This window comes from Zonotrichia leucophrys, chromosome Z, assembly GCF_028769735.1.
Source record: "Zonotrichia leucophrys gambelii isolate GWCS_2022_RI chromosome Z, RI_Zleu_2.0, whole genome shotgun sequence".
Taxonomy (NCBI): domain Eukaryota; kingdom Metazoa; phylum Chordata; class Aves; order Passeriformes; family Passerellidae; genus Zonotrichia; species Zonotrichia leucophrys.
In genome coordinates, this window is record NC_088200.1 from 52204316 (window position 1) to 52212931 (window position 8616).

The following is an 8616-nucleotide window of genomic DNA, read 5'->3' on the forward strand; positions in this document are numbered from 1 at the left end:
TATTCTTCCTATTCCTCTGTTAGTGCCCTTGGACCATCTAGTCTAGCCCATCAATTCTTTCAGGGAGTTGAGGTGTGAAATTATCTCTGTAGGAGGAAAAATGAGAGGTGGGATAGGAAAGAGGAAAGTGCACTGAGCAGACATCACTGCAGTGTACACTAAAACATATTTCATATAGCTGGAGATACAAATTCATAATCAGCTTGCAAATTCTAAAACACTTACTGTTTGTGAAACCAGTAATAAAAAATATTTCTATCAGATCTGTTCCAAAGCAAGAGTACATAAAATTTAGTTGTAGGGTATGAAATTACTTCTGCCTTTTACACACATAATAGGATACACACCATAATTGCATGACAACACATTATTTCTCAAATAGCATAAAATGTACTTCTTGACACTATAATCTTAAATAGTCTATATTTTTCTCTGGAGTTTTAATGCACCTATCATGCTGTACTGAATGCTACTATATGCAATCTGGACTAGGAGCCCATTAAAGTAATTTAGACAAAAGGTACACTGTAAATGATTCTTACACAACATAAAGCTGAGTAAAACAGCAAGAGCAGCAGTGGAAATGTTTTGATATACGCACAGTTTTTAGGCTCATTTTAACTGCAAGTTTCTTAACTACCTATTGAACTTAAGAAATATTTTGCTGCCTGGTGACAAGAAATATTTTGCTGAGAGCACACACTAAATTAGTAGATTATATCAAACAGCAAGTTCATCACAGATGGAGACAAATTCTGTCTTTTACTAAGATTCATTTAGCAAAGGAAATGAGAGAGGCAACCAATGACCACCCATGATTCCTAAATTCCCCTTGATCTTTCCTATGCTTATGTTAGACCTGCCTCTCATGTGAAATAAGAGCCTGTGGCTAACCAGATTTGCTGCACTGCTAATCATCTAAAACTTCAGTGTCTAGTCCACATTCATCATCTAGGCTCCAGCCAGTGAAGAAAAAGAGCCTTCTACAGCAGACAATTTATCCAATTTTGAAATGGGGTTCTAAAAGAGATGAGATGAACTACATTCAGAAGGGGTCTAACTTATTACATGAACTGAAGAAGGAGTCGAGTCAAATTCGTCTGTTAAATGGCCCCAATTTCAGTCTGATTCAGGTGACTCTAATATCAAATTAAATGATCACTGGCACTCGTCTGCCTGTCATAAACCTTCACGGCGCCATTGCAGCACCACCATCCACCACAGTTTTTCCAACCAGGAAGCTGGCACTGGACTTACATCTCTGCACAGATTAAGCAGCATTACCTGTGAAAAACATCACTCTGCTGTTACAGCTGAATAGATAAAAATTAATTCCACAGGCATATACTGAGTGACATCAGGGCATTAGCAATGGCAGTAAAGCATTCAAATAATGATTATACAAAAGGAGTGCAGTGAAATGCTCCATTAATATGGCTCATGTCATCAAGTCCTCTCACAAGACATGTCCCAGCACAAAACCCCTTCATTCAGTTTTCTAACACTCAGTCTCCACAGAATACATTCATTGGGTATCACACACCTTCTCCACACCTACATCTTTAGTTGTGAAAATACAAAAGAGTGTCTGCTCTCACTCTCTACAGCATGAACTGTTGCAGTCTGAATTGCTGCCAGTAAAGTCCAGGGTAAGGAAGCAAAAAGGGCTTTTGCATAATATCCACAGATGTTTATTTAGCCACCTGGTAAGGTGTTGAGGGTCCCAGGCACACTCACAGGGAGACTCCAGGTTCTCTCTCCTGAGGGACCCTGGGGATGAACCTGGTCAAGTCCACCTCCATAATGAGAGAACCTTCCAATCCAATAAGTCCCACTTCTTCTAATTAAAAAATCATACTTACAGTGGGGATGAGGGGAACGGCCTTTCCCAATTCCTGTGCCCTCCCTGCCCCCCTCCCACTGTCCCCTTTTCTTTTCCATTGTCCTATTACCCCTTTCTTATATTCCCACAAATTCCTACCTCCTTTACTCCCTTTCCACGTCTTCCTTCCTCCTTTTACCAAGAGTTCCTTTGTAATACCAGAGGGAGCGTAATTGGGAGGTCAAGAAGGAAAGTTTCCCTAAAGTAACTATCTTTTTCTTAAAAGTTAATTTGTACTAAAAGATTTCTATTTGGAGTTTCCAACAGGCACATCACCCCCTACAGTATCTCATACAGAGCTAATCACAGACAACAACACTGCCACAGGTGGCAGAGAACCAGCCCCTGCTGAAGGAGCCTTCTCCTGACTCAGTTTCCTTAGTATAAACCATACTAAGAAAGCCATGCATCCATCCCGCCAGCTCCAAGAAAATCTGTTTGCACACTGGGGACTCAGAGTTGTTTGCATTTTGAAAACTGTCTTATGGGTGCTTTTGATTATTTTTGTCATTTTGTGTTGATTCAGTTGATCCTTCAGAGGAGCATTCTTAATAATATCAAAACAGGGAGTTGTGGGGACACAACAATCTTCCCTGGGAGGCATCCCCCAGGGCTGGGGAGACACAAGAATCTCCCCTCAAAAAGCTGTTAGACCCCACTGGCTCCTTCCCCTGTTCCTGTGTCTGTTCCTATGTCCTTGAGCCACTCCCTCCCTATTCCCTGGCTGGCCCTCACCTTTGTACTGCCCCGAGACCAGGGTCAGCCCAGGGGCCTCAGAGAGAGAAATCTGCACCCTCCATGTACGTGTGCTTTGGAGCCTGAACATCTTACCAGGCAGCTGAATAAAACATCTGTGGATACCATGCAAAGGCCCTTCTTTCTTCCTTACCCTGGACTTTACCAGCAGCTGTTCTGGCCGCCACAATGAACTACCTTTCAAGTTGTGACAAAATGCTTTCAAACAGTGGCTTGTCTTCAAAGGTTATCATTTTTCTTACAACTTCTTTTCCCTTTGATGTGTACTATGTTTTCAAGCATTCTTCTCTTTCATCAGTTCAAATATTAAAAGGGTCAGGCTGAGACCCACATATTGTCATCATCGAACAGTATCCAGTAACAGCATGAATGGGTGAATCCTGTTTGAAATCTCTCCAAAGTTTGTATTCACTGTGAAGTGTTAATTCAGGTGGGCTAGCTAAGTCTTTTTCCCTTTCCTTTTTGTCTCAATTTTTCATGTAATTTTAAACATGACTAGAGTTTGTAGCGTTCTCGTTCTTTTCCTCAGCAGCCAGCCATCACATGTAGTATAAATGTCTTCCCAGGTGTTCCACCTGTAAATTAACAGTGTCCCTACTGTAGCCTTTGCCACTGGCAACTCAAAATTAGCTATTCCAGCAATGCCAGACTGGCAACTCTGAGCCACATCCAAGATGTCCACTACAAGATAATCATAGTATTATTTCTTACAATTTATATTTTATCTACCTGTATTTGTTGCAAACTCACAGTTGTGACAGCTCTCAAATACAAACTTGCAGTTTGTTCTGCAAGATCTCAACATTATAGAATCATATAATCATAAAAATAACAATTTTTATTAGCATTTTAGTGCAAAAGGAAACATAGAGTTTCAAAATTTTACAAAGGAAATGGTTGTAAGATTGTTTATGCAAGAAGACAGTTTAAAAATCATTCAGTTCAAGAATGTCCACATTGTTTAATTTCTCATAAGTCTTCTCTCATTATTGGTATTGTTCACAGGACTTGTGACCCTGGATGTCAAATATTGATAGTATCCTTTGAAATTAAAATTGTCTCCACCATAGAACCTAAATATTTTTTATGCTTCCAGATTTGTACAATCCACAGTGGGATTTGAGGGAAATAGATCCTCACTGGGGAATTGTTTTGGTATTTACTTGAGTTCTGAGCTTACTTTAAGTGCAGACTAACTGCCATTGAGACTTTTACCAGCATGTAGAAGCAAAATGTGATAGAGCCCCCAGACACTTTGGCCATATATGGAAACTCTCTTGTAAGCTATGTATCAACAAATATTTCATCTTAGCTATTAGAGTTTCATATTACAAAAACAAACAAATAAACAAAAAACACTCTTAAAAACTGTTATTTGATAGAATAATTAAACAGGGCTCGATCAGTTCTTGATTTTGTCTGTTGCATATGGAATCAAAAGAACAGAAGTAATGAATCCCTATGTGTTCTTTACCTTGCTTCAATGACTCAACACCTCAAATTCTGTGAAGAGGGATTTTTCTGGCAACAGGTGATGGAAAAGAGAGCTTTGGTTGGTGAGCCTGAGCCGCATCCTTTTCCCACATGCCATTCAGAAAGGAAGTGGCATCTTGCAGCCAGCTCTCTTTGAAAATGCTCTCCTTTGGAGACAAGTGAAGATATTTTTCCTGTCTTGAACAGATTAGTCCCCTGATACTTCTCAGTTTGATTCCTTGGCACTATAGTAACACACAGATCTTGATAAAGGTGAAGACACAATCCTACTGCTGATTTGCAGTTTTACAGTACAGAGTAAAAATTAAACTGGAAAGCATTGATATCATAGTTTATAAGATTGTCTATTTAAAAGATTGTTTATCATGGAAGATGAGCCATGTTACAAACATACTCTTACTTTTGATGACACAAGATAAATCTTTATACTGAAGATTTAAGCAACTATAAACAAGGCAGTGAAGGATCTGTTACTTTGCAGATATCGGATATACTAATATTTTGTTCTTAACATGTTACTTGCTTTATTGTCTTAATTTACGTCCTTTGACTCCTTGGTATATTTCCTACTTCCTTAAGTTGTTTTTACAAGTCCAATACAAGATAAACACTTGCAACAATTCCCTTTTTATTTCAGGGGAACAAGTTCATTTCTGCAAACCACATTATGACTCAAATAAATAAACAAATTGATACTTACTTCATAAATAGATATTAACAGAAATAAATCCAACCTATTCACTTTGCATTAGTTTTAGGTTGTCCTTGCAGCCATAGTTTGTTATCATGCAATGTGCCCATTTTATGATCAATTAATTAATTCACTAATGTGGAGGAAGAGTGGAGCACTTGCAAAGACCACTTTGAGTCTTGCTACAAGTGGAGAGAATAAAAAAGGTATTATCAAACAAGCAAACAAACAAAACAAAAAAAAAAACCACAGCCAAAAAAATCTCCATCAACAGAATTGGCCACTTTTCTCTAAGAATTCTCTTTAGTATCCTGCGCAAAACAAACCTGAAAATGTTAGCTCAGTTCAAGCCAAAACTTATGCCTACCCATAAGTAGCATTTAGTACCTCAGCTACATCAGAGCCACCAAGTAGAACAAGTTAATCCTATGTGCATGCTCCAGAGTCATCATTAGTATTATTTTTCTTTCATTAAATGCTCGTCTGCAGTAAAATGACACTTTGCTGAGAGGAAAGCCAGCTTTTCCTAGGAATTTGTGTTTCGAAATGCCTGTAAGCAAAATCAAGTCAAAGAAGATAGGGAATGATCTTTTGTCTTGTGCCTCCAGCACATGTGCTTGTCACAGGCAGTGAGCTATTACAGCAATTCCCTCAGAGAGACCTGCTGGATAATGCACTCTTATGGGGCAACATGTCAACAAACCTTTTAATTGCCCTGGAAAGCTCATGGTAATTGTGTACTGCAGACAGAAAACGCCAGTCGGGATCATCTGAGCTGCTCAACTTAGCCAGTTTGTGTGAGGCCATTTTACATATGCCCATAAGTTTGTCCTGGTTTACAAACAATCTGTTTTTACAGCAAGGTAACCCACTCAGATGCTCAATGGAGGCCAATTGATGTAATCATTTTTGGGCTTTGGTAAAGCTTTTGGCACTCTCTCAGAATCCTTCTGGACCAAATGTCCAGCTCACAGCTGGATAAATGCATCTTGTGATGGATGATCAGCTGGCTCATGGGTCAGGCACAAAGGATTGTAGTGAATGGGGCGACGTAAAACTGGGAACTTGTCACTAGTGGGGTTCCACAGAGTCACATCCTAGGGCCAGTGTTGTTCAATACTTTCATAAATTACTCAGATGCAGGACTCGAGAAATGGTAAGTTTGCTGATGGTACAAAATTGAGAGTAGCTGTTGACTCCCTCAGAGGCAGAGAGTCTCTGCACAAAGCAGAGGGCTGGCAAATCAACAAAGACAAGTGCTGGACTCTGCACCTGGGATGGGTCAGTTCTGGACATACAGACAGACAGACTGGGGAATGACATACTGGAAAGTAGTGTGTGGAAGGAAGATGAGGACACTGGTCAATGGAAAACTACAACTTCCTCATGAGGGGAAGTGGAAGAACAGGCACTGATCTCTTGTCTCTGGCAACCAGTGACAGGACCTGAGGGAATGGCATGAAACTGTGCTGGGGGCATTAGGCTGGGTACCAGGGGAAGGTTTTTCACCCAGAGGGCAGCTGGTCACTGCAACGGGCTCCCCAGGAAACAGTCAAGGCACTAAATCTGCCAGAGTTCAAGAGCAGCTCAGGCAGTGCTCTCAGGCACATGATGTGATTTTTAGGTTTGTCCTGTACAAGACCAGGAACTCAATGAACTTGATGATTCTTGCAGGTCCCTTGAAATTCAGGACATTCTTTGATTCTATGACCTTTTTATACTCCTTCAGAATTTAACATGGGAACTTTACTATTGGGAATGAAGTTGAAGCTCCAGAGCCCACTGCTCCCTCCTCCCTGTGGAAGTCAGCCACAAAGGTGGGGCAATACACTCCTGTGAGAACTATCTGAAAAAGGAGACATTAACTCAGAAACAAAAGATGAGGCAATTCAGTGCATTGTCTGAGAGATCTGTGGAGTACCTGATACAGCCTAAAGCCTCTGTTCACTCTGTCTTCCCTTTATGAATTATGAGTCGCATGGGACATATACACTCCCAATGACATATGAGGGGGTAACCTGTACTCTGCACCAACATCAGGGGATCTAGTTTTTTATGAGTTTTCCTCCACAGAGACTAGTAGATATTTCTTCATACTGCAACTTATTAAAAAACTTTTAAGACATAACCATTGCCCCAAGGAAGTTACTCTGTATGGCAAGAAGACTTACAAATCAAGAGGGAAAATTGAACACCAAATTTGAAATTCTTCTTGAAAATAGTCTTACAATTGCTTTATCAGGATGAGTAACAGATATAAACAATATTTTGACAACAAAGTATGGCATATATACTTCCTTAACTAATACTATTTTGCATATCTGAGTAACAGTTTTACAAGCTGAAAGACCAGTTAATTTGCTGTAAAATAATTTTTTGCAAAATCATGACCTTTCCTTGTAAAAAAATTACAAAATCCATACTACTGCTGCAGTGAGATCTATCAAGTCAGTTTGTTTTCAGGCTCTGTGAAACTTCCCACGTCTGATTTGCAAGTATGTGCAACTATATAAAAATGTGGTTTAGGATTTCTTTATCCCACTACATACATACCTTTACTGGACAAAACACATTGAATTATTGGATCTTGAACTTCCAGTACAGGGAATGACTAATGGAATGCTTCAGAAAATAAGAAAATAAATTTTCTGTATTCAGAAAAGGGTAATGTTCTCTGTGTTTCAGTTTGAATGTTTTATATTTCTGACTACCAGAAAAGAGACTAATATAGTTAAAGTAAATTTTATTCTATGGAAAAGTCATAAACTTGAAAAATCTAGAAAAAATTTCTGAAAACTGTTTCTGTAGTAAAAAAAGTCTTGGTGTGAGTTATACTATTACAACAAAAAGTATTAGGACATGTAGAGCAAGATTTTTAAAATTTCCATATTAGTTTGAGAGATATTACACTGACTGGATTAAGGCCCCTGATGTCACTGGTTACACTCATACAAGTGGTATACTTCCAAAATGTCCGGGGCAAGCAGAGCTTAGATGCAAACACATGTTGTTCCACGCATTTCCAGCAAAAACATGGGGAGACAAACAGAGTTCGGACTCTCCGCTCAAACATCACCTCAGAAACATCCTAACAATGCTGTGGTGCTGTCCCAGAGATGCAGACAGGAAGGAGGTCCATCTGCTTCTAAATTTTGGGCCATGATTTACCACGTCACTTTTTGTGCGCAATGAGTCTGCATTCTGGAATTGGAAACGTGTTTCTACACAATAACTGTAACAGCAAGGAAAATATTTTTCAAAAGGAACTTGTGATTATCATAATCAATGCTATTGACAGCACAGTTGTTACTGTACTGCTGTAATATGTGCTATTGTACGTGCTGCTGGCAGAGAGGAGGCTGGAATGGTCTGAGTCTTGGACAGCCACAGGGGCTGCTGGCAGCAATGTGCCTGCTGACAGGTTGTAGATGCAACAGTGCCTGGAGACGTCCCCACGCAGCGCCTCACTGTTCACTGCCTCACTGATTGTATTTCATTTGATTACTGAGGCCCACTTTCTCTTAATTGTCTCCTGCTGTCTAACCCACTTTACATCCTGGTGTGGGCTGCATACAGCACTTGCCTGGAAGACTTCAATGCCACGTTAATGGAGGGGCAAGATGGTCTAGTGGAAGGTGTCCCTGCCTGTGGCAAGAGGGTTACAAACAGATGGTCTTTAGGTGTCTTCCAACACAAGCCATTCTATGAATGTGATTCTCACAGCACCCAAACAGCAAAAAGCCCCTTGAATGTCAAGGGGAAGTCAAGCCAGAGAGGACTCTGAGCAAAAAGC